General features: G+C 42.3%; 1 protein-coding gene and 1 non-coding gene across 2 annotated transcripts in view; both read left to right on the top strand.

Moving 5' to 3' along the window:
- The window catches only part of PRR12 (proline rich 12), a 514,104-nt gene that overhangs the window by 101,251 nt on the left and 387,191 nt on the right, over positions 1 to 25,662 (top strand). The window lies entirely within an intron of this gene.
- On the top strand, positions 10,172 to 10,243 carry TRNAA-UGC (transfer RNA alanine (anticodon UGC)). Its single transcript has one exon. It is a non-coding gene; the product is annotated as a tRNA-Ala (tRNA).

Here is a 25,662-nt window from a genome sequence, read left to right on the forward strand (position 1 = left end):
CATGAAGCGTTTTACAACGCACATTTTAAAATTAGTCCTGACGACTAGTTGGACTGTTTAAGCAATTTTAGGATTTTAATAGATTATGATAGTGTTTTGCGGTTTTGCAGTTTTATTACACCTTCTTGATTACCACACACTTTGGGCCTCATTATGATGTCGGCGGACCGTCACAACAGGCCATTGGTGGCAGTACGCTCAATATCTAGGGCAGCGGGCCAACCGCCGCATTACAATACCGCGGTCTGAGCACAGAGGGTGAAGGGAAGGACCGCTGCCTCCAACAGGCTCAAGGAGCCCGTTGGTGCAGCGGTCGGACAGCAATCCCTACAATGAAGGCGGTGCCTGTACAAGTACCGCCTTAGGGATTACTATGTCCTTTTTTTCCCCAGTCTTTTTATGGCGGTCCCACCGCCATGGAAAAGCTGTCAGAAAGGGACTTGCAGGCCCCTAGCAGGGCCCTTGTCCACCCTGGGCCACTGCTATGTGGCCTGGGAGGCAGATATGGTGCTCCCCAAACCTCCATGCACCCTGGGCCAGGCACCAAATGATGCCTGGCCCATGGTGCATGGATGTTTAAAAACATACATTTTTCTCCTGTGGCTTGTCGCAATGGAAAAAGGCATTTTTCCGACCACCTACACGGGGATTGTATCATATGGTGGTGGGACAGCCGACTACTTGTCGGGCAGCCCCAATCCCGCTGCAATCGCGGCCGGGGTCTCGTTGTAATACAGCTCTTCGTGTGAAATCTAGCCGCAAATGTTGGTGTTTGAGATTTGCAGCTCAACCTTTGCAATGGTAGTCATGCAGTATTTGCATCAAGGACAGGCATGTTAAGAAGTTGCCTCCAAACAAATAGTTTCTGGAGCATGCTTAATGAGTTGGTAGGATGCATGTGCTAAAGCAGACAAATCCAGCATCCACTAATTGATACAATTCTGAACTTAATAATAGGTCTAGATGGGAAGCGCAACAAAATGCTAGAAGAGGTAGAGCTCTCTCGGTGATGTGGTAACCTTTTCACTACTAGTGCCCACAGACTAGAAATACAACATATAGTTGTCAAAGTCAGTGCTGAAGTACAGCTGCTGGGTAAAAGTTGTGTACCGCTCTAGAAGCGATGAAAATATATATTTTTACCATGTCTCCTTCCTGTGATTGGCTTACAGCTATGTTTTCACATTACGTATCCGTGCTGATGGTGTACAAATCCTAGGCCTGCATTCAGATTCTGGGACTGCCTCCATCATAGAGTAGGGTGAACATTTTTATATATTCACACATCTGTAAGCACAACTCTCTGAAGGCGCTTTCACAATTGATGAGGCGTGAACAGCAGTAAAATAGTCGTTCAGGGTGGTCTTCTATGGAAAAAGTATAATTCATTTTAGCCTTTTTGTGTGCCTTTACAAGTACAATGTTAGAATAAAATATATAATAGGTGTAAGATATGGAGTTCTTGTGTGTTTGTGACACTTTGATTGAAGGATGACTAAGGTTTACCTTGCTCGTTCTTGTCCGAATTTCCCTTTGAGATATCATCACCACTGAAATTTATCTACAGCTCCCAATCACCCCTTTTTGGATAGGTCTCATAGATTCAGACTGTTAAACCTTTGGCTTCTTAGTCTACTAATACTAAATAAGAGTATAGTGTAGTGCCTTTATCAGTATGGTGACATTTTCGGAGTTGTTTTTATCATCGATAAATAATCGCCATCAAGATCTGTTAAAAACTGTAATACTAATGTGCTCCTCTATTGAAGACAGTTTCTTTACTGATTTAATTTGCTTCAGAGAAAAGGAGGGTAGCAAATTAATAATTGAAATAAATTTCCGACAACCTATGCACTATGCTTGCCAACAATGTTAAAATGATAAAAGTAAGCAAAATGTAATTCTTCTGACGGAGACATTTGAATAGTTTAGGCTTACCAATACGTTTTTTATTGAAGGGCATAATGTTGTGGGACATTCTAGACAAAAGATGGTAAGTTTACTTTACAATACATCATCTTAAGTTTGCAGTACATTTTCTAGTAAGTGATGGCGATATGTTTTGCGGGTAGGTTTCGATGAACCATCTATTTTTAAAGTTGTGATTATGTGTTGTTACTTCACGTACTTCATGACAGAACTTTGCTAAGAGTTGTAAAATGTTAGCAGGTTAATAGCATTGGGAGGCAGAATTGGGTTTCCTAATGTTGGGCTTTATTACTCTTAGAAGAAAAAAGGACAGATTTAGTTATGATGACAAGCCAATGCCCAAGACTGTATGTAGGCCTGATCTGTTTATTATTATAAGTTATGCAAAGGCGATAGCCCTGACTTAGATTTGTGAATCATATTTTAAAGCCAATAGGCTTTTAAGTGACTGCTTAAACTGTGTTTTAGTTAGAAATAGTGTTTGAAAAGTGTCTTCATCAATCGTTGGTGACTAGAAAAATAAGATTTTTTAAAATGTGTGAAAAGCAGTTTTGTCATTTTAAATTTGGGCCTTACCTACAGAGTTGACTAGGACCCGCAATGTGTGTATTGGACCTGTCTGTATCCAAGGAGATTGTGTGCTCAGAAGCAGCTACCAACCCCCCTGCAGATCAGTTTCTGCTTTACTGATTGGCCCACATTGCACCTGACCAGGCCCCTGCACTCCCCTAATACCTTCACTGCCCCTTAAGTTTGAGTTCACATGCCCTTTAAATTGTTTTTTATTTCTGTTACACCTGTGTCCTGATTGGTTTGTATGGCTACGGTTTCTATTGGATTTTGCGCTAAGGGTTTAGGTTCTGATTGGCTGATAGGGCTAGTGTTCTGACTGGTTCGAAATTGGTAGGGGTTCTATAGGTCCTAGATTATAGGGTTTGAGTTCTGATTGGTTCTTAGGGCTAGGGTATCTATTGGACCTATGGCTTAGGGTTTGGTTTGGATTGGTTGCTAGGTCTGTGGTTGGTTAATAGGGCCGATCTCCCATTGGTCTAGGGATTAAGGCTAGGGTTCTAATTGGCTAGGGGTGCCATTGGTTGAATCTGGTACCTGATCAATAGGGCTATTTAACTTTGGGGCTCAGGGCATTTCAGCCCAGGTGTCTCAGCTAAGGGGGGAGACACAAGGCCAGGTCAGCTCTAGGGCCAGAAACACTGCCCTTTTTCCATTTACCCGCAGCCACCTTAAGCCATCCACATCCACAAGCATAATAACACAATCTCAGCAGAGACACACTGCTCATTTACAGCAAACAAGCCCTATCTACATTTCAGTTTTTTAACAACATGTCAGTTTAACAACCACTGCTAAACCACAATCCACATCTATTAACTCTTGTACGTCTACTGCCACACAATGGCACCTTCACTCTCACACATACTACTATTCTGTCTTAAAACACTATCAAATGCACACATTACCAACACAAACCCTAATTATACATAACCTTAATCCCAGTTCATACAAAACACAAGCTCTGCCCTCTACTTACTCCTATCAAACCCCTTTCCATAACTACATTATACCCAGCCCTCTCTCATATCATCCACCAACACCCTCCTCCTCTTTTTAGCAAAAACAATCGACCGAACAATCCTTACACTCACCACACAAATGACCTCTTCCCACTATCAAATCTAATACAAACACTCATAACTTCTGTTCATTTCGTCTCACAAACCAAATACACTCTCCTTCAATGATGCACCACATCACCACCCCTTTACCATTCAACTACCACTCAGCAACAGTACTTTACATCCAAATCCTTCACATAATTTCACATCAATATCTCATCTCACCACCAAACAAAACACACACACACACACACACACACACACACACACACACACACACACACATATCACTTCACATCACATCACAATCTCACACTAACCTGATACAGTTAATACCAACACTTATAATACACCTGCTACAAGTTACAAAAATACTACTCACTCTTCTAGAAATACACCTTCTCCAAGTTCAAAGAGCACTACTCAGTCAGACTTTCTTTTCTACGAGAATCACCAAAACACAATCTCTAGGCTGCCTACTAATAAATGCTCAATCACTCTCTAAAAACAAGCACCATATCTGCTACCTACTTACTGACACCAAAACTGATTTACTCTTTATAACTGAATCATGGTTGGGAGAGGACATGTTTCCAGTATTGCATGAAGCTGTTCCTCCAGGCTATCAAACTGACACACACAATTCCATTGTCAAGAGGAGGTGAACTGACTGTTATATTCAAAGAAACAATAAGGCTCACTAAAGCCATTGACTTTTGCATACAAGATTGTGAGGCCCCCCATTGCCAGTTGCAACCCTCCACCAACTTCCCCCTGTAACTTCCTCCTTCTTTACAGACCACCTCCTAGTAATGCAACATTCCCAGACAACTTTTCTAGACGTTTCAAACCTTGGGACATTGGTCTCCAACTTATGCAGCCTTAGTGACGTAAACGCATATTTGATAAACCAAATAAGCCCTATCCAAGGACTATCATCACTGGCCTAGATACACTGAACCTACAACAGATCATCCACAACCCCAAACACCTCACTGGACACATCTTGGATGTAATTTTTGCAAATCTAATATTAGTTACTTTTCAAAGGATTACAATCAAAAAAGCTAAAAAAAAGGTACTATTTAAACAAATTTCTAAATGTGCAAATAAAGAATTTCATAAAATTCTTTCAGAATTTGTAATTTGTAAACCTAAATGCATAGAAGGAGCTCATCCAATTTCTCAAGAATTTACTTACAAACTGGCAAATCATTACACAAATCAAAGCAGACATGTTGTACTCCAATTTAAAACAAAGGAACACCACCAGCACCAACCCTCTTCCAACAATCCCCTCCAAGGGTAGGCTAACCCAGCCTTTGCATTCCTTCAAACAACTGTCAAGAGGGCAAATTATGGATCCTGTCAAAGCAAGCAGGCCTGCCGGCTGCACTTCTGTCTCTTATCTTCAAGAACATTCTTTTGACTACCTCTGCTGCCATACCAGTGAGAACAATCATAAATAATTCTCTATCTAAATGAGTCTTTCAAGAAGACTTAAAAATTCATACATAGGCCCATTATTAAAGAAAACAAACATGGACCTGCATGACCCAAACCAACTACTCTCCAATTACAAATGGACCTTTCCTTAGCAAATTGATAGAAAGAACAGCATTCACTCAGATGTCACAAATCATTGACGAGAACTCCATGCTTTTGATTTCCAAACAGGATTCCATCCTGGAAGAGGCACAGAATTTGTCCTCATCGCCGTCTGGGATGACTGTAAAAACACAGTAGACCGGAATGAGTTTGCTCCACTACTTCTCTCAGATCTTTCAGTTGCCTGTGACACAGTTCATCATGACACTGTAATCCAACAAACCTATAAAGTTGGCATAGAGCAGACAGCTCTCAACTGGATCACATCCTACCTTCAAAACAGTACAAATGTCATCTATACTTTCCCTTTCTCATCCTAACTGTATCTAAAAAAAACCCCAAGTGGTGTCCCTCAAGGCTCTATCATCTCACCCATGCTTTTCAACACCTACATGAAGTCATTACCAGCAATGATCAATTAATTTCAGCTCACATGCTACAACTACACAGATGACCGAAACGGTTCTTAAACTGGAAAGCCCCAAAAATAGTGGAAAATCAAACATCTTCAATTGCCTGAGAGCTGTTGTTCAATGGATGACTTGGAGCGATCTCAGATTGAATGCACCCAAAACTGAAATCCATCTGGTGGTTGGAAAAATTATGACCCACTCTGCGCCTGGCCTGATGATCTAGGACCACCTCCTAAAGTATCCAAGGAAGTAAGACATCTTGGAATCACCATAGGTAAGTTAGCAAGTTCAAGCTCCAGTACTATGAAAACTCTGTGATGCTTCTTTCCGCACCAGGTTTTTAACACAAGTTCTAAGCTACCATCTCTCTTGTACTGTCTAAACTTGTTTACGCCAATGACCTCTACCACAGACCATCTTTATCAACTATGAAAAGACTACAACGAATTCAGAACTCTGCTGCCAGACTACTTCACATGTAAAGCCACAAGCCAACATCTCCCCTGCCTTGAGGGCCCTATATTGGCTAACGGTTGCCAGACGATCTACCTTCAAGCTGCTTTGTATCACCCACAAAGCAACTCATGGAACAGGACATCTTTTCATTAGGAATAAATTCACCAAATACATACAACAAAGGAACCGCCACTCCAGATTGGCACCTCACCTCAAAATCCCACCAAAGAAACCATAGGTTGAAGATCTTTTTTTGTTTTTTTTGTTCACACAGTCAAACTGTGGAAGTCATTACCCCCCAAACATAAGATCCATGGATAACTATCTTATCTGCAGAAGACTAATCAACAGTTCCTACATGAACACCGTACTCAAAACACATGTACAGCATACACATGTGAATGTATAATTTGAAAATGTTTTTATTTAGATATGTGCATTTCTTTGAACAAATATACATACAACTTCCGTTTAAAAAAAATATAGATAATCTTATTGATTCTGCTTAACATATGTATATATTACTTTGTGTGTGTGTGTTTGTGTGTGTGTTTTTTGATTGCATGCTTATGGGTCGTTGTTTTATTTTATCTATCACAATGTGTGAATATGATTACAAGAATTCTATCTATAAGTACTGCATTATTGAAATATTGGTAAAAAATATGAAATGAATATGAACAAAAAACAACCTAACATATTTTCCAATACCCCCCTCCCCTGAAAAAAACACATAAATTATCTTTATGTACAGCAACACTTGAAAGTCTGAGTCTCTATAAATACATGTACATATGGAATTATATATAATACATGATATCTCTTTATTATTTTCCATAAACACGTATACCTTTCTATGTAGTTATATATCTATGCATTTATCACTTTACTCCTTCAACTCTCTCCAATTCACTACTGTCTCATCCGATACCACTTTCAATATATCCTCTTCCTCCATGCTCTGACTCGTCTCAAACCTCATTGTACTCCTATGATCCCCCTAATAACTCTTGCTAGACTCTTTACTCCTTGGACTCTTCCCGCACTGCATTTTACTACTATGATCTCCCAAACACTTTCTAGACTCTTCTCTCCTCTGTTCACCGCCTGAAATAAAAATGTATATTATTCTATACTAATTCACCACGAATCCACTTTTGTTTCAGAGTAGCATGCTTTTCCCCGAAAAGCACTACACCGCCTCATCAGGGGTAGAAAGTGCTAAATAAATACAATTAACAATTTAATGGGGTATTGTCGTAACACTGTGTTAAAGCTTATGACCGGTATTTTGTTACATGGCATCTCACCAATTACCTTAACAGGCAAGCTTATTGGTGTTGTTTCCCCGACAAACTTTTTGGGTAGAAGATTTGTACTGTTAGAATCTTTGTTATATTGTTTTAGGAAGGGTTGTATATTGTTTTGCCAAATTTAATTGTATGAATTGTAGGAAGGCTTTTGTGAAATACTGAAGGACTGAGTTTGTTATTGTGACAGGCCAGTGATAAAGGTATAGGCCTGATTGATTCAGTGGGAAAAGGTATACAGAGGCCATGGTTCTAATATTGCAAAGAAAGTAAGCCCAACATACATTGAAAGAATGATACACTATGTACAGCTACCATTGTAAAATAGTTGTCTGCTGCTACGTTTTATTTGATTTTTGTATTACAAGCATATGCCCGCAGAGTTTAATAGGCAGCATGTTTTATTTTTCCCACTTTTTAAATCTTTTCATTCATCTTTAAGATGCTTGTTGAGTTTGTGTCTGTTTTGTATCTTCAGTCGTATAAAACAAAGCCACCCCCGATAGAACCACTTATTGAACTGCTTAATATAATTTTTATGGGTTAATATTCGACTCGACGTAAGGTAGTACTGTGTAGTTAAGTAATTCTGTAGTGTGAATGGCCAATGCGTTAGGAAATTAATCCAGCAAGTCACACACCTTGTTGGATTACCTAAAATATCTGCTATTAAAATACCTGTTTCCCAGGGCGCTGGATGCCCAAGCCAAAAATCTGAAGGCAGACGACTTGTGAAAATTAAGATAGCCCCTCACTCAGTTTCTGTATGATTTTATAGGTATTGTATGCAATGATCACTATCCTCAATTTTATTTCCCCAAACTTCAGTACATTTCGATAGTATTAAGTGTTTTGGATATAAGCAAATGTTCTACATCTGAACTCCCATTTTTTGCTTTTAAAGAAGTGTATAGCTTGACTTAGTACCACAATACATTAATTGTTCAACATACTCAATGAAGATGTGTATACATAATGACACCAGAATCCTTTGCTTAATTTAAGGCTGTCGCCTGCCAGTGCATTCAGGAACACAGTGAAAATGCTGCATCCTTGGAACAGTAAGAGTCTAGAGAATTAGATATCGCTTTAGTTGATGTAAGAAATTCATACCTATAAATACAGAGTTTTCAGCAATATTTATTGGTATTCTTGAGGGTTTGGAGAATTTTCAATGAGAACGTTTTGGGTGAGCTACCTAAATTGGCACTGATTTTTTTGATCGTCATTGTACACCTATTGAGAAAGCATTAAAAGTGTGATCACCTTTTTTAAAAACGTAATCAAACTGTTTAGAAAACTTAGATATTTATTAAATGTAAAATGTTGGGTTTCTAAGAGGCAAATAACATTTTGAAAAAAGCAGAAAATGCTGTTATATTTGTATTTAAAGAATATCGAGGGAATCATTATAATCTTCATGTTGAAACACACATATTTGTCCCAAATATGCATTCTAAAACAAAGTATAACTGTAGTTTACAAAGGGCCCCATTTCAATGCCCCGACTGCAGTATTAGGTGCATTTCTCTATTGGAGCTTGTGCTGATGTCGGAAACCGGCTGCAGCTCAAGCTCCCATAGGGAAATGGAGTTTTTATTAAACACTTCACTGCATGGCATGCGCCTCACGGTACCTGCCACTCAGTGCAGGGATTGACAGGGGGCACCATATGTGCCCCCCGGGTACCCAACTGGAGGCCGATATTGCGAGGGGGCCGTGCATAGGGGCCCCCAAAGTTGCTTTCCGACGGTGGGAAACCGACATCCTAATCCAGATGGCAGAGAGGGTGTCCTTGGGGATTACATGCCGGTTCCGACTGGCGGACTGGCTCCTTGAGCCCGTTGAAAGCTGGCCGGAAAGACAGTCCGGTTTCAAATCTGACCTCTGTATTCGTAATACAGCGGTTAGAATTGAAACCAAAGAAGTAGGTCAGAAAGTCTCTGACCACGGCTTTGTGATAGCATTATTTCATTATTTTGTCGTTTTTAGGTCTTAACTGAGACCGCACATGCTGTCTCTTCGAGACATTTAGTAAGTGGCTTTTAAAAGTACCACCAGAGGCTTTTGCTGGCCTCCAGCTTGAGTTCACAAGCTCGTGCACGTGCTCAACTGCCATCTGTGATTTTAGGTCTCAGACATTTAGTAGCTGGCTTTTGAAAGTGCTGCCAAAGGCCACCAGCATGTGGGTACACACCCATGCACGCGCTGCCATCTGCCTTTACTCCTCCGTCGTCACGGGTCATTAAAATGCGGTGCCCTCACTTTTGCTGTGGCCCTCTCACTTTAGCCGCTGCTGGCCCTCGCGCGTGCACCACGTTTGAGGCCGGGCTTGTTGCACATGTTACAACAGTAATATGCAGCTGGGGGCAGTCAGCTGCTTGTGAGATGTCCGTGTGATCCTGCACACCAGAAGTGTCAGGAGCTGCAGCAGTCGTTCTAATAGCAGCACTTTTGCTGGTGTGTCCTGAACATGAAGCCCCGCCTCTTTTTGCTGCTAAATATCACACAGAGCCCTCCTCAATTGGGCTGGGTAAAGTGAAGTTTTCTTATCTGCCGAAGCCCTTAATAGCTTGCATTTATGGTATGTTCGTTGATAAAGACATGCCCCCACCTCTGTTTCATCTGCACTTGCGCTTAAGTGGCAAGGAGTCTTTGGAGGCGGCTCCGTCTGGCAATGCATGCCTTTTGTGCAAATCATACACAGTTGGTGCACAATAAGTCGTCCATTTCAAATGTCATGTTAATTCCAATTAAGTCACTGTGACACCGCCCAGGAAATGCCATACTAGAAAACAAAAGTCAGCTGAATGAAACAGATAGGGATGTAGCTCAGTGGTAGAGCGCATGCTTTGCATGTATGAGGCCCCGGGTTCAATCCCCGGCATCTCCACTCTTTTTGTTTTGTATTTATTTTGTGTGTTTTGCGCTCTAAAATAATAGCACATATACAATGTTTCCTTTCTCTGGATCTTATCGACTTTTTTTCAAAATAGAATCCCATGGCATTAACACAAATAAATATATTTATATGTGTGTGAATAGCTCAGATCCTTGCAAAACTCTTTCATAAACAAGCAGACGCCCTGAGGGCAGGAGCAGAAACATACACATAAAATAGATTTTACTGAGAGCATCGTGAGACATAAAACGGCATGCTATGGTCTGGATTCTATGCAGACTCGTATAGCCTTTCTCCAAGTTCTATCTTCCTAGGTAGACTGGTAATACTGCTTTTCTTAAATCTGTATCAGCGAGGAAACTCATTGGGTACCTTATCACATTTCACTCTTTTCAGCCTCATGTCTTACCTTCGGTGTACTTTAAATTAATTGGAATATTTTTATTTCCAAACAATGAATTACAAATATATGACAAATTCATGAGTCATTCATGACAAGTGTATATAAAACAAGCATTGGCATAGCCACTGGGTCTCGCGTTTGGGACCTTATAAGTGTTTAGCCATGCAATAGGTGGTGGCGTTGCACCAAGGATATTGTGCTGGATAACTAAACACTTATAAGGTCCCAAAGGCGAGACCTATTGGCCATGCCAATGCTTTTCATTGATGTAATCAGACTCCTCTGCTCGCACTCCCCCCTCCTTTCTCCCCCTCCCGCTTCGTCAGTTTCATTTGTGTCTTCTATCACTGTGAATGCTCCTCTGCTTGCACTCCCCCCTCCCTTCTCCCTCTTCATCCATTTCATTTGTGTCTTCTATTGCTGGGAATGCTCCTGCTTCCATCAGGCACACACACCATCAGTCGTCAGTGCAGGCTTTTACCAGGCACACAAACTACCAGTCGTCAGTGCACACTTCCACCAGGCATAAACACCACCAGCCGTCAGTGCATGATTCCACCAGGCACACAGACCATCAGCTGTCAGTGTACGCTTTACCACCAGGCACACACACCACCAGCTGTCAGTGTGTGCTTTTCCACCAGGCACACACACCACCAGCCGTCAGTGCAGGCTTTTCCACCAGGCACACACACCACCGCCGTCAGTGCACGCTTTTCCACCAGGCACACACACCACCAGCAGTCAGTGCACGCTTTTCCACCAGGGGCACACACCACCAGCCGTCTGTGCACGCTTTTCCACCAGGCACACACACCACAAGCCGGCAGTGCACGCTTTCCCACCAGGCGCTCGCACATCACCAGCCGTCAATGCATGCTTTTCCACCAGGCACACACACCACCAGCCGTTAATGCACGTTTCCACCAGGCACACACACCACAAGCCGTTTGTGCACGCTTCCACCAGGCACACACACCTCCAGCTCTCAGTGCAGCAGGCAGGCTCTTCTCAGAGTTTCTCTGTAAAAATGTGTTCGATGCCTGGGAGGGATTGGGTTGAGTTTCCTTAAACCATGCTGAGTATGCAGGTACAGTGCATGAACTCCTGTGTGAGTGAGTTATGCTGCCTGGGGCTCACTCGCTCCACAATTGTAAATTGCGCCTGCACCAGGCTTTTTCTCATTTGAAAGTTCGGCGCATGGGCAGCTCCCACACCCCTGGGAATGACTGCTTCCTACAACCAGAATGGAAACCACATTCAGAGCAATGAAAACAAGTTCATTTGATGCAAAGAACTGTTAACAAAAACCATGTCCAGCTATTGTAGATCTGGCAACTTAAACAAAACAGCATTAAAAAAACAAGCATTGGTATAGCCAAAAGGGCTCGCTTTTTAGACCCTATAAGTATTTAGTTATGCAGCAGAATATCCTTGGTGCAATAACACCAACTGTTGCATGGCTAAACACTTATAAGGTCCCAAATGCGAGGCCTTTTGGCTATGCCAATGCTTGTTACACTTGTTAACATTGCCTGGGCATTGGTTGCACCTTATTAGAACCAGTTTAACACCTAAATATAGCAGTAAACAACAGAAGGTTGACCTGTCAACCTTTGCAAAGGGCCTTCCACTGCACTGCAATGTGTGCTGCTATGTTTTCAGTAACTTTTGAACTGTTTGAATTAGGAACAATTTTGTTAAAAAATCTACAGATTATGTTTAAGAGAATGGATTATGTAGCAAAAGTTGCAACTCTATTAAGTATAATAAAATTTTAAGTTTTTACTACTATTATGATTCTAAATGTAGTTTCAATAAAGTGTTTTCTGTAGAAAAAAAAGTTTGAGAATATTTTTTCTGTCATTATTTGTCAGTCTGTTTGTGTGACTAGGAATAACTTTTCAAAATACCCTCCAATTATCCACTTTATCGGACCTACATGGCACAGATCATTTTGCAGGTGAATTGGTTTGAGTCCTTTTAAGAGACCTGTATTAAAGAGGGTTTGGAGGGATTGCTTCTCTGTTTGCTGACTCAGTTTCTGCTTCTCTTCTGCTGTTCTTACTGGCGTTCTCCTTAACTAGTGTTTATAGAGGAGACCGCATTAAAGTTGAATATTGGCATTGTAAAGCAGAAATGAAGATTTCTCGGGTGTGAGTTTTTGTGTGTGATCTCACTAAGATTCTGATGAAACCTAATTTTGGAGAGAAAAAAATATCCACATGAACATCAAGTATCTTCCATTCTCACTTGAAATGCAAATTACATTCTAATTGATGTTGTTTAAACAAAAGGAAATGTAAGGTAAAAACTGTTTTTTTCCAAAGAAACTTAGATATTTAGTAAGGCTGAAAATCAACAATCTGTAGATACTGCTGCTTTGACTCAGGGAGACTCCTTAATAATATGTATCGTATTTATTTTGGAAGTGCCTCTGAAGGGCTCAATCGTTTGGTTGACAGTATTTATGGTGGGATTTAGTCTACCTTTTTTCCTAGACCGTAAATACATAGATTATGAAACTTTTGGAGTTAGCCTAAGAAAGGTCCCAAGGGGCAAAAGCTGAAATATTGAACATTTCCTTTAAAATGAAAGAATGATACAGTAGATGAGGCTAGTTTACTGTCTCGGAGTTCATCATTAGAGAGTCAACAGAAGAATCTATATAGTTAGTAATAAGTTGGTTGAGCCCATTAATCTCTTTAGTTGTTTCTAATACCTTACAGCGTAAAACTGACTAACCCAAGTTTTAAATAGTTACTTTTAGTGCTGCCTTTGCAGCACTAAATAATGAATTCCCTGATTGACTGAGAATTTTTTCCCAATTTTGTTGTCAGAGTGTTACTTGGAAAAATCGCAGACCCCCTGACTGGCCGAGAGGAATTACATTTTGTTTTGTGCCAGTTGTAGTTTTTAAATTTTACTTATATTAAGAAATATATATGTGTGTGTGTATATGTGTGTGTGTATATGTGTGTATGTGTGTGTGTGTATATATATATATATATATATATATATGTATATGTATATATATATGTATATGTATATATATATATATATATATATATATATATATATATATATATATATATATATATATATATATATATATATATATATATATATATATATATATAGGTAAAACGGGCACACCTCAATCCCAGTGCAGATGAGACCACACCGCAGAGAGATGGATAATGCCCTAATTGGTCAGCGATACAATAATGCATTAGCAAAGCCATCTGTCCTAGCTTGTAAAGCATGGGAAATCTCAGGAGTCAATAAGTTGTTCACAGGATTAGCTGTGTCCATACTTGGTGTGTGAAAATCACTCAAAGTAAAAAAAAATATGTATACTATTAAGAGCGTCAAAAACACCAGCCAAAGGGGATATTAAAAGCAGCTGGAAAAGTAAATCCTAAAGGAACACAATAAACCCGCTGACAAATATTACATTAATTGGCTTTATTATTACTTTGAAGAGTTAAGTTTTTGAAATTTTATTGTTATGATTTTTTTTTCATAACTTGACAAAATTATAGTTTTGTACAATTTCACTTCTGCAAGTGATATCGATTTTCAATCATGGCATTGTCGAGGAAACAGCCCAATAAAATAAACTAGGCCTTTTTGTAAGTGCTCATTTCCAGTGGTTCTAAAATAGCCATGCATCAGGACTACTGACTTTTAAGGTGACCAGTTAAACGTATGACCAAGTCAGAGCAGTTTTCCATATCTTAGAGCACAGGGGCAACCTTGCAATTCCCACTAAGGCTATTGCCTTTTTTGCTTTCAGCCCTTAAAGGCGTTAGACTAGGGAACAGTAAGACCAAAGAAGATTTGAAAGTTACATTTACTGTACTCAAAACAAAAAAGTGCTTAATGTGTAATTAGCAGTGGGTTACCTACTGATGATTTGGAGAATGGCTATCAAATAAACCAGCATTTTAGAGGCCATTGGGCCTGACTTGCTTTTTGAGTTTGGGCTAAAACACTACTAAAATTACCTGCTGCAGTGAAAAAAAGCTAAGAAACAAACGACTTTCTGCACACTCTGCATGTATGTCCTAAAGAATATATGTAATGATCCATTGTACTTTTGGAATGCTAAATATTCTCTCTTGCTTGGCAATGAAAGCACTCCAGAAAAAGCAAAATTATACACGTAGCTACTATTAGAGTGTGGTGTGAGAAATGCTCTTGTTGGGGGAGACATAGTCCATTCTATGTACATTTTAAACACTTGGTAATAGGTCTTACCCAGCTGTGATGTCGAGCCAGGCTTAAATATAATACAGGATTGAGTGAAATTAATTACAAATAGCTGAAAATGGATAATCTTTGGCCATAGCCATTAGCCCAAAATTAATTCCTTTAAACATTCTCTTATAGTTCCCAACCTCACATAAAATAGTTTGGTCATGACTATCCAACATATCTTATTAGTGTGTAACACTTATATAAAATATTGTGTGCATGCAAAAACATCGTAGAAGTCCTTGAGAGCTCTCCCTCCAAGGCACTCTGACGAAAAAAGTGTTTTTCCTTATGTCACAATGAACAGTATCAATGCGAAACACTGCAGGCGAGCCAAGCAAGTCAAGTGCGATTGGAGGAAGGGCATCTTGGAAAAAAAATACCAAATACTGCCCCTGCTCCAGGGGGATCATTTGTGGTACTCCTGGAACAAGAAGAACGTATTACTTATTTTCAGCACAGTAAATCGAGTTTGTGAAACTAAATAATCTATTTTAAGAGATGGATTCAGAATGCCCAGAGGGCTTTGGGTAAGCACAGATGATACATAATTGCATAATGCATTTATTTTCAAATATTTCTATATTTAAGGTTTTAAGCATTGCAGTCATGTTCTGTTATCCCGCTTAAAAGCACATTTTTCATAGTACAGTTGCAAAACTCTGCTGGTTTTCCAAGTCATATATGTGAGGAAGCTTCAGTCCTCATTCTTGCCACAGTACTAAAGCTTCTCATTTAGCCCTTGCACCTTCCTGGGCAGGTATAGATTTAAAGTTCTTTCACAGGATCTAGGAATCCTTGGCTATGTTAAAAATAATGCAGTGTATCCAAACTTCACAGATAAAGGGTGCTGCTATCACATGGTAAGAAGTTCCTTTCACAATCAAAACAAAGGAGTCTTGTATCAAATAGGAACAGCAGTAAGGAGATTTGTAATGGCAATACTGCGGTCATCAAGAATTAAACGTTAAGGAGGAGCAGAAAGTAAAGGACTCTCGCCTCTCTCACTGAATACAAAAGGTATTAGCACCCAGCCTTTCCATTCTGAGAAATGGATGGCCTGACCCTGATGCAGAGCTTGTGCCTGGTCACGTGCATAAGCTAGCATTTTTTAGGAGTGTGCTATTCTGTCTCCCAAAGCTGTCTAACCCTACTTTTCTCATGAGGTACTGAGGGAGTGTGGAGATGCAGAATATGAAGCACAGAAAGAAACTCACCTGTGCTGTAACGGCCACTGTACTACGGTGTTGTGAGGAGTGCCCCTAGCATTTGCCCTCCTTCTCTGTACTCTTGAAAACTTCACCTGAATTAAGTCTTATCTGCCTCCTCAGATCTCTTCTGGGCTAGTTATGGGTCCGCACTCCTACAGGTGTTTTAGAGGGTCAATCTAGTGTATACCTGGGCTGAGGTCAAAAGAATGCCACCATTTTTTAATACTGCTGGCCATGCCATCCTAGATGGAAACCAATTCTTAGTTCAAGAATGACCCTTGGCTTCCATGGTGCCAGCATGAGCAGTCTCCCAAAAGAAGGACCAAGGGAACGTCCGTCCACTCAATCCTCATTCCATTCGAACTACTGCAGAGATTTCATACCTGTGTGCCATAAGAGAGAACCTTCTCACTTATCATTTCTTTGTTTTCGCTTCTTCTAATGATTCAGTGTTAACTGTGCTGGTGTTTTGGGATAACGTCTATAATCGGCGAGTGCACTACCCGAGAGGAAGCAACCAAAGTCATGGATTCCAAAATGATCTAGAGTTAGAATCAAAAGCATAAGACCAAAGGGGTCAAACTTCAAAGCACTGTTATGTTTTTTTGTGTAGCGCTTCATACTGCATTTTTGCTGTTTTTTAGCTATTTTTCTGACGATTGTTCCCTTCTCCACGTTTCAGCATAGGAAGGAGACTATGAAAGAATCACTGGAAAGAAAGTAATGCCGAATATCATCATTGTCGATAAGGAAACCACTAGACCCAGAGATCTTCTGATGTAAGCCTGGAGTACAAGTGGCCTTCAGCTAAAAGAAGTAATCTGTCAAGGAAAGGGTAGCAAAGTCCCCAAACTGTGTCCCAGCAGTTATGGTAAAGACAAAATCAGTTGGATGCAGGCTGCGGAAGTTGTTAGAGTGACATAAAATAAGCTTGTACAGGTGAATGATGCTGTGGGCTTGTTTATGCGAGCTTGTGAATTCTGTTACTCATGAGTCTAAACACAAAAGGAAAGAAACATATGTTCCCATTCGACTAAGTGAGTGTTTGTTTACTTGGGAAGTTTGTAAAGCACTGGATTAATCAAAGCTTGAGAAAGGAGAAAACAAATAGTGCCGTTGTTAGCATTCACTTGGATGTGATGAGTGCCCTATATCCTTCTATTACAGGCCAAGGGGGCATGCTTCACTAAAACGAATTTCTGAATCGTAAGCTTTCCTGAATTGGAAGTAGTTAGCTTCTGCTCTGAAGTGAGGGATCAGGGTTTTACCTAAGGACTGTCCACCATGTTTCTATGGATTGAAGGGTCGTTGAGAGAAAATGATGCTATTTTGGAGGTTCCTAATGGGATGTAGAGTTGAGGATTTAGTGGCAGGTGTTCATTCCAGTAATACCAAGCACCTTGAGAGCCAGTGGAGTTCTTTCAGTGCCTGTTAGACTTGGTCACGCCTCTTCAGGTTCAGGTACACTGTAGTGGCTTGATTTTGAAGTCTTTATAGCCTGTCCAGAAGAGTTTTTGGAAGGCTTATATACACTACACTGAAGTATGGTTCAAGACAATGCATCTTGCCGGGCAACTTCGAAACCGTGTGCATGGAAGGAAGATTGTTCTGGAGCTCAGAGTTGTAATGACATCACCCTTAAGAAGGTGTTGATTTTAGGAGCAAATCCAATTTGAGAATTCTGAGAGGCATTGGGGGCAGTGCTGAGACTGGGGAGTGGGGCAAAAAACAGAGAAGAGGCATTGTCTGGTACCCTTAGAATTAGGATTTCAGTTTTTCATCTGTTAAAACGAAGGGCCCTGTTCATTGTTGGGTGCGGTGTAGGTAGTTTCGAATGAGTATTCCATTACCTAATCCAATCCATACTAAAACGGGCCACAGCCGCTTTGCTTTATCAACAGTGGGCAAGTCTTTTCTTTGTACAAGTGCTGGGTGGCGCGGGTTTTCATCCAGCCAGTTTATACCGCGTTGCAATGCAAATGTGGTTTACTCGTTTGTTACTTGTCGTGTTTACTCGACCTGCAGAAATGGCGAATTGAATCCACCCTGAGGCATCCACAATATATTCTGGATTATTCGAGTTCTTATATAATTGTGAGTTGAATGCGAGTTTTAATTTGCCCAGAGGTGCTTCAAGGAAACCTTACACGCTGTTCTCCAGTATTAGGGTGTCTTTCATAGATTCACATGCTTGATTATTCCCAGTCGTCGAAGTGGGAGTCCCACTGTAAATAAAATAGCAATAAAAATAATCCCAATAAAGTATGTATATCAAAACATATCACATAATTTGCAATACCAGAAATACTTAGAAGTACCTGGTTAGCATAACCACATAGAAATACATGAAGAAAAGAAAAAACCTGTATAACATATCCATGTCATTATGTTAGTTCAAACTACGGCCAATCAGGCACAAGCACCCCTCCAGAACCTTCTCCTCAGAGGCTCAGGCCCTCAGATTTTCTACCGCACGTCGTGTGAAGGGAGTCTCCCTGAGCTCTGGTCAGTTTTCTACTTTCTTCTGGTTTTCCAGTGTTTCCAGTGTTTCAACTATGTCTTCAAGTAAAAAGTCTTTGTTTAGACCTTGTTCTTTTTGTGGGAAGTCACGGCTCTACTCTGAGGACCCCCACAAGAAGTGTTTATTTACTGCCTCCATCCTGACCATGAGGTAGGCAAATGTAAAATCTGCAGGACTTTTTCCACAAAAACCCTTAAAGATAGGGAGGGTTGTCTCCTTCTTTGGTTGCAAAGATTGAAAGACAAGGACTCAGCCCTTTCTGACTCAGAAAGCCTGGTGTCAGGTACTTCTAAAATCGCTTCTAAGCGCAGCAGTGTGCAGGATCTGCCTTCCCCCTTCTTGAAGAAAAAGAAACTTTCTCTCATGAAGGCTCCTGCGGTGTCTTTACCTCCTCCTACCACGCCTACGCCCCCTATATCTGACTCTCAGGCGTCTTCCGCTTCTTCAAAGCATGTTTCTGTCAAAAAATGTGCAAAATCGTCGACGATCGTCCCGACGACGAGATCTGCCGTCTCCGGCTCGTCGACGACAACTGTGACGACGACTTCTGCTTCTAGCTCGTCGACGGTGGCTGCGTCGACGTAGTCTGCATCGACGAAGGTATGCCTCAGTTTTAAAACTGCCTCGTCGACGATTCCTATCGCCTCGACGTCGAAGAAGAGTCTATTGTCGTCAGGATCTTCGTCGACGAAGGTTGTGAAGAGTGCCTCCTCGTCGTCGGTGGCTCCGTCGACGAGTGCTCCGTCGACGACTGCTTCATCAACGGCGGCTCCGTCGACGATGGCTCAGTCGACGGCGGCTCTGTCGACGTCTGTACTGTCGTCATCGACGACTTCGACGACGACCTCGTCGCCGGTGGTGCCATCGTCCTTTGCATCTCTGCCTTTGGTTCTGGTTCTTCCATTGTTGACCCTCTGCATCAACGTCGCCAGGTGCCTTTGGACCAGCTCAATATTCCAAGTGACACACAGCCTCCATCACCCATATTTGCCACAGGTTCTGAACAGGACTCTAGTTCTGAGGAGGCAAACGCCGAATTCCCTTCCGGTTCACTTACCTCGTTTGGAGAAGAAGTACAAGACGCCCCATGGTTCTCCAGCTTGCCTGATTGCGCAGCCTAAACCAGATTCCGTGGTCACACAGGCTGCCCAGCGTCGTTCCAGAAACCCCGCTTCTCCAATTACCTCTCCTCCTGATCGCAAAGGTCATCGCCTTGATGCCATTGGGCGAAAATTTTCTACTATATCTTCCACTACTGTAAGGGCTGCAAATTCTCTGGCCATACTAGGACGCTACGACCGCCAGATGCGGTCTGACATGTCTGCCTTTGTTGCTCTTATTCCTGAGTTCTCCAGAGCAGAGGCTCTAAAAATTCTTCAAGAGGGGGAGAGAGCGTCAGAAGAGATCATGGACTGCTCAGTGGATATCGCCTGCACTGGCTTCTGTCAGCTCACAGGGGCAGCTGTTCTGCGGCATCAGGGCTAGCTTAGTTTTACCTCTTTTCGCCAGGAGGTTCAGGCATAAATCCTAGACATGCCGTATGACGGTGAGTCGCTCTTCGGTCAGCACGTCGATGAAGCATTGCAGATGATAAAAAAGGATACAGAAACAGCTCGTTCCTTAGCCACTTTACAGTTCCACAAACAGCCTTTTCGTGGTGCGCGCGGACGCGGCACCACCTCTTCCTCTTTTCGCGGCGGATCCAATCAGTATCGTTCCTATGGTCAAGGAAATCAGCGGTAGACCTCACAGTTGCAACAGTCCTCTTGCCAGCGGTCTTCCAGATCGTACCGAGGAAAGTCTTCCTATAGAGGCTCCGCTTCCAAGAGACAATGACTTGCCTTCCCCGCTGAAAGTTGGTGGTCGAATCTCCCTGTTCTTTTCTCAATGGTCCTCAATCACCTCCGACCATTGGGTGCTGGACAGACATTGTATCAAGGGGCCATGCCCTGGAGTTCGTCAAGATTCCTCCTCACACTCCTCCGACTGGTCCGCCTCCAGCGCACCTCAAAGAACTTTTCCAACAGATTTGCATCATGATCCAAAAAGGTGCCATCGAAGTGGTTCCCAAGTCTCAGAAAGGGATAGGATTCTATTCCCGATTTCTCCTCATCCTCAAAAAGACAGGCGACTGGCGTCCAATCCTCGATTTACGGGCACTGAACAAATATCTTAAGTGCCAATCCTTCCGCATGCTCATGCTTGTGGAGATCCTACGTCTTCTCTCCAAGGACGACTTCATGACTACCATCGACCTCCAGGACGCTTATTTTCACTTGCCAATTCTTCCAAGGCGCCGGAAGTACTTGTGCTTCCAGGTAGGGCGGAGGGACTTTTGGCCTGCGCTCCGCTCCTCGCGTCTTCACAAAGGTCTTGGTGGCTTACCTCTGTCTACAAGGAGTGCAAATGTTTCCATACTTGAACGATTGTCTAATCAAGTCGCAATATCGTAATCAGCTGTTCCAGGACACTCGACTCAGTCAGACCTTATTTCGCTCCCTCGGTCTTTCCATGAACACCGAGAAGTCTCAGGTCGACCCAGCTCCTTGTAGAACGTTTCTAGGCGCCACTCTGGATACGTCACTAGCCAAGGCATTCGTATCGCACGAGCGTCAGCTACGGATTCTACACTTGGTGGCTCTTATCTCTTCAAAAGAGTCTGTTTCAGTTAGTCAATTGAAGTCATTTCTGGGGATGGCGTCCTCCTGCATCTCTCTGATCCCAAATTGCAGGCTCAAGAGTCGCCCCATTCAAGAAGAATTAGACAAACAGTGGCGTCAGATCACTGGCTCATTCAACGATCTGGTCCTAGTGATTGCCCAGATGAGGTCGGCTCTCCAGTGGTGGGCGCAGCCGCCCAACGTTGCCGCCGGGACTTCTTTCCTCACCACCTCTCCGGACCTCATTCTGACGATGGACGCCTTCTTGGAAGGATGGGGCGCACACCTTCTAGGGCTGTCCATAAAGGGCAAGTGGACTCTGTCTCAACGCTCCTGGCACATCAACAGGCTGGAGTTAATGGCCATCTTCCTGGCGCTCAAAATCATTCCATCTTCTGATTCAAGGAGAATCGGTGCTCATCCAAACAGACAATACAACCAGTATGCACTATGTGAACAAGCAGGGCGGCACCAAATCTCCTCTCCTGTCTCGTCTGGTACAGAGTAATTGGGATTGGGCACTTCGGCACCACATTACCATGACAGCAGTTCACGTACCAGGCGTCTCCAACGTCCTGGCGGATTCCCTCAGCAGGTCCGCATCCTCGACTCATGAGTGGGAGCTGCATCAGCCGACTCTGGACTTCATCTTTCGGCGTTGGGGACATCCGCACATGGATCTCTTTGCGAGCCCTGTGAACCGGAAATGCCCGTCCTTTGCAAGCTGGCTTCCCCATCCAGAATCGTCCGGGAATGCCCTTTTGATGGACTGGTGCGAGCTATTCGCCTACGCTTTTCCGCCGATTCCACTATTTCCTCGAGTGTTATGGAAGATGCGGAGACAGCCGTGCCACATTCTCCTGATCGCTCCAAGATGGCTTCGCCAAGCGTGGTTCTTGGAACTGCTCCTTCTCTCACAGTGCAAACCCATTCTCCTTCATCCTCGAGCGGATCTCCTCACGATCGACGAGGGTCAGATCTGTCATCCGGACCCCTCCTCTCTCAAATTAGCGGCCTGGAACCTGGCACCTTGAATTTGCCCATTTGAATATTTCGTCAGAATGCAGGGACGTTCTTGCCAATGCCAGGGCTCCGTCCACAATAAATACCTACAAGCTAAAGTGGAAAAGATTCTGTCACTGGTGCGCAGCTACCAACATCCATCCCGTTCATGCCACTCCGGCTCAGTTACTGCCGTTCTTTCTACAACTGGCACAATCAGGACTTTCCCACTCCACTTTGAAGGTTTTCTTTGCGGTAATCTCTCGCTTCCGAAAGGATGGCTCCTCCTCTCTCTGTTCCTCCAGAATCATTCATCAATTTTAAAGGGACTGTTCAGGAAGTTCCCACCCATTCGGCATCCTCCTCCTACCTGACACCTCACTATTGTTTTGGCGCAATTGATGAAGGCGCCATTCGAGCCTATCCACAAAGCGGATTTAAAGTTTTTGACTTAGATGGCTCTTCTTCTTGCTTTAACATCTTCACGTTGCGTCAGTGATATTCACGCCTGTACCATTAAACCTCCTTTCATCCAATTTAAATCGGACTGTGTTGTGCTTCGCACCAACCCGGCTTTCATGCCTAAGGTGCCCAGGGACTTTCACCTCAATGAACCTGTTTTCTTAAAGACTTTCTTTCCTAATCCTCAGTCTCCAGCGGAGCAACGTTTGCATTCACTGGACGTTAAACGATGCTTGAAATTTTACATCGACAGAACAGCACCCTTTCGCCAATCTGATCAGCTGTTCGTTGCTTACGGACGCATGCGCAAGGGGCGTGCTGTTACCAAGCAAACTATTGCTCGTTGTATTTTTCAGCAATTTCCTTCTGTCATCAAAAAGCTGGCAAGCCTCTTCAATCATCAGTGAGAGCTCATTCACCAGGGTGATGTCATCCTCTACTGCCCTGTTTGCTGGTGGGCCGATTCACCAAATATGCCGAGCAACTACGTGGTCCAGCAGGCACACTTTCACAAGTCATTACTGCCTTGAAACGATCAACGAAGCCGATACGGCAGTGGGCCAAGCGGTGCTTCGCAATCTTTTTAAGTAAGGTGAGCCTCTGCTTTCTTCCCTCAACCAATATGGTTTATGTGATGATATTGTTATTATTATTATCTTTTAACATCGCTATCTGGATATGTTATGCTATCTTTGCATTTTTCATACCATTGCATTGCTGATTTGCTCTTACAGCCAGATGTTACTGCTCACTATTCTATTCAAGCATGTGAATCTATGAAAGACACCCTAATACTGGAGAAGAACAATTGTTACTTACCTGTAAACAGGTGGTTCTCCAGTATTGGTGTCTTTCATAGATTCACATGCGACCCACCCGCCTCCCCTCAGAGGCTCTCTTCTCCTCCCAGACTCTTTTGTCACCCCTGTGCTACGAAAATCTGAGGACCTGAGCCTCTGAGGAGAAGGTTCCGGAGGGGTACTTGCGCCTGATTGGCAGTAGTTTAGACTAACCTAATGACCTGGATATGTTATACAGGTTTTTTCTTTTCTCCATGTATTTCTATGTGGTTATGCTAACCACGTACTTATAAGTATTTCTGGTATTGCAAATTATGTGATATGTTTTTATATACATATTTATTGGGATTCTTTTTATTGCTATTTTATTTACCGTGGGACTCCCACTTTGATGACGGGGAATATTCAAGCATGTGAATATATGAAAGATACCAATACTAGAGAACCACCTGTTTACAGGTAAGTAACAATTGTTCTTACTCTTTCAACACTAAAACGTTTTTATCACCATTTCTGCGGGACAGTGGTTAACCAGCCAGAGAACAAATGTACCATAAGCCCCTCGAAGGACAATACAATGTGAGTGGTTCGTTCGTTTGCTCAGATGGGAAGGAACAACTATGGGTGGAGTTTTCGTCACCATTTCTGCGGGACAGTGGTTAACCAGCCAGAGAACAAATGTACCATAAGCCCCTCGAAAGGCAAAATAATGTGAGTGGTTCGTTCGTTTGCTCAGATGGGAAGGAACAACTATGGGTGGAGTTTTCGTTTTGCTTCACAGAAGTAATAGTGAGCCTTCGTGAGGTAGGCATATATTGACAGTGTTTTTCTTAAATAAATATTGTTTTAATGCTGCACTCAGAGTTGTTATTACATTTACAATAACTGCTGCGCTGTTTTACAGAGCGCACTGGGCTGACTCATCAGAAGTACTCAAAGATTTGTGAATCATTTCCTTAAAAGTCTCTGCTTTTAAAAGTGTAACTATGCCCATCATAATCAGTGGCTGAGAGGCACTTTTGCATTCTTGCAGCTGTTAAATCCCACAGCGTGAAGAATGAGGAAATTAGAAGTAAAACCATTAAACAGCAATAGGTGCTGTGCGGTTGACAAACAGGACGGTGCGAAATGTAGTTCCTTTTTGTGAGTGTTTTATCGTAGCGAAGTTATTTTTGTGGTGGGGTGGAGCTCGATTTATACACTTCCAATCTAGAGCCTTATTAGGTCTGGTTTAGAGTCAATTGTATTTGTTTCTCCTGCCTCATATTTGTAAATACATAGAAGGGCTTTCGGTCAGCTCTCTTTCATCCTCTAGTTTGTTAAGGTGTCATGCATATTTTGCTTCTGCCTACCAGAGCCTACAGCATAGGGCAGAGGATTATCCCACTTCACTCATTGGTTGTCTTGCACAGTGAATAGCTGCATTTTGTCTGTTAAAATGTGCATGGTGTCCTAAAAAGGAGTGCACTTCAGTGCCAGGGATGTTGTGCCTGATCTGCTTGGGCACTCCTTCAGATATTTTTACCAAGTTATTTTTACATGTTGCCTTTGTATGCATAAAAATGACAAGCTTGCTAAGGCCAGTGATGTTTTGCCAATGCTTGTTTGCTTTTTTTGTTGACTGGACATTGCATGTATAAATGTCAACAGTATTATCATAGGTATTTACATAGCACAAACCTTGCTATAAGCCAGTAGACCTCTTCTCAAGCAAAGATGTTTAATCAGCAGCAAGATACACATTTGTATCCTCACAATGTATCAAGAAAATTGCCCTTTAAAAAAAGGAAGAAAGAAATTAGTGTAATAAATTAAAGTGCAGTATTTTCATCTATCTAACGAAGTTGTATGGCTATAATATTTTGTATTCCGTTACTACAAATGCCAGTGGCTCGTGTGTTTTTCACTTTAGGTTCAACCGTGGGCCGCTTAGGGCTCTCTGTCTTGGTGTCAGTTTTTGCGTGGTAATATAGATATGTTTAACTATACATATAGGTTTCTATTTGGTAACACTTTAGCTTGCCTGTAGCATGTTAGCCAAGTGAAATTTAAGGAGCTCATACCTGCTGATAGTAATGAGTCAATAGGTTT

Source organism: Lissotriton vulgaris, chromosome 7 (genome assembly GCF_964263255.1).
Source record: "Lissotriton vulgaris chromosome 7, aLisVul1.2, whole genome shotgun sequence".
In the NCBI taxonomy this organism is placed as follows: Eukaryota; Metazoa; Chordata; class Amphibia; order Caudata; family Salamandridae; genus Lissotriton; species Lissotriton vulgaris.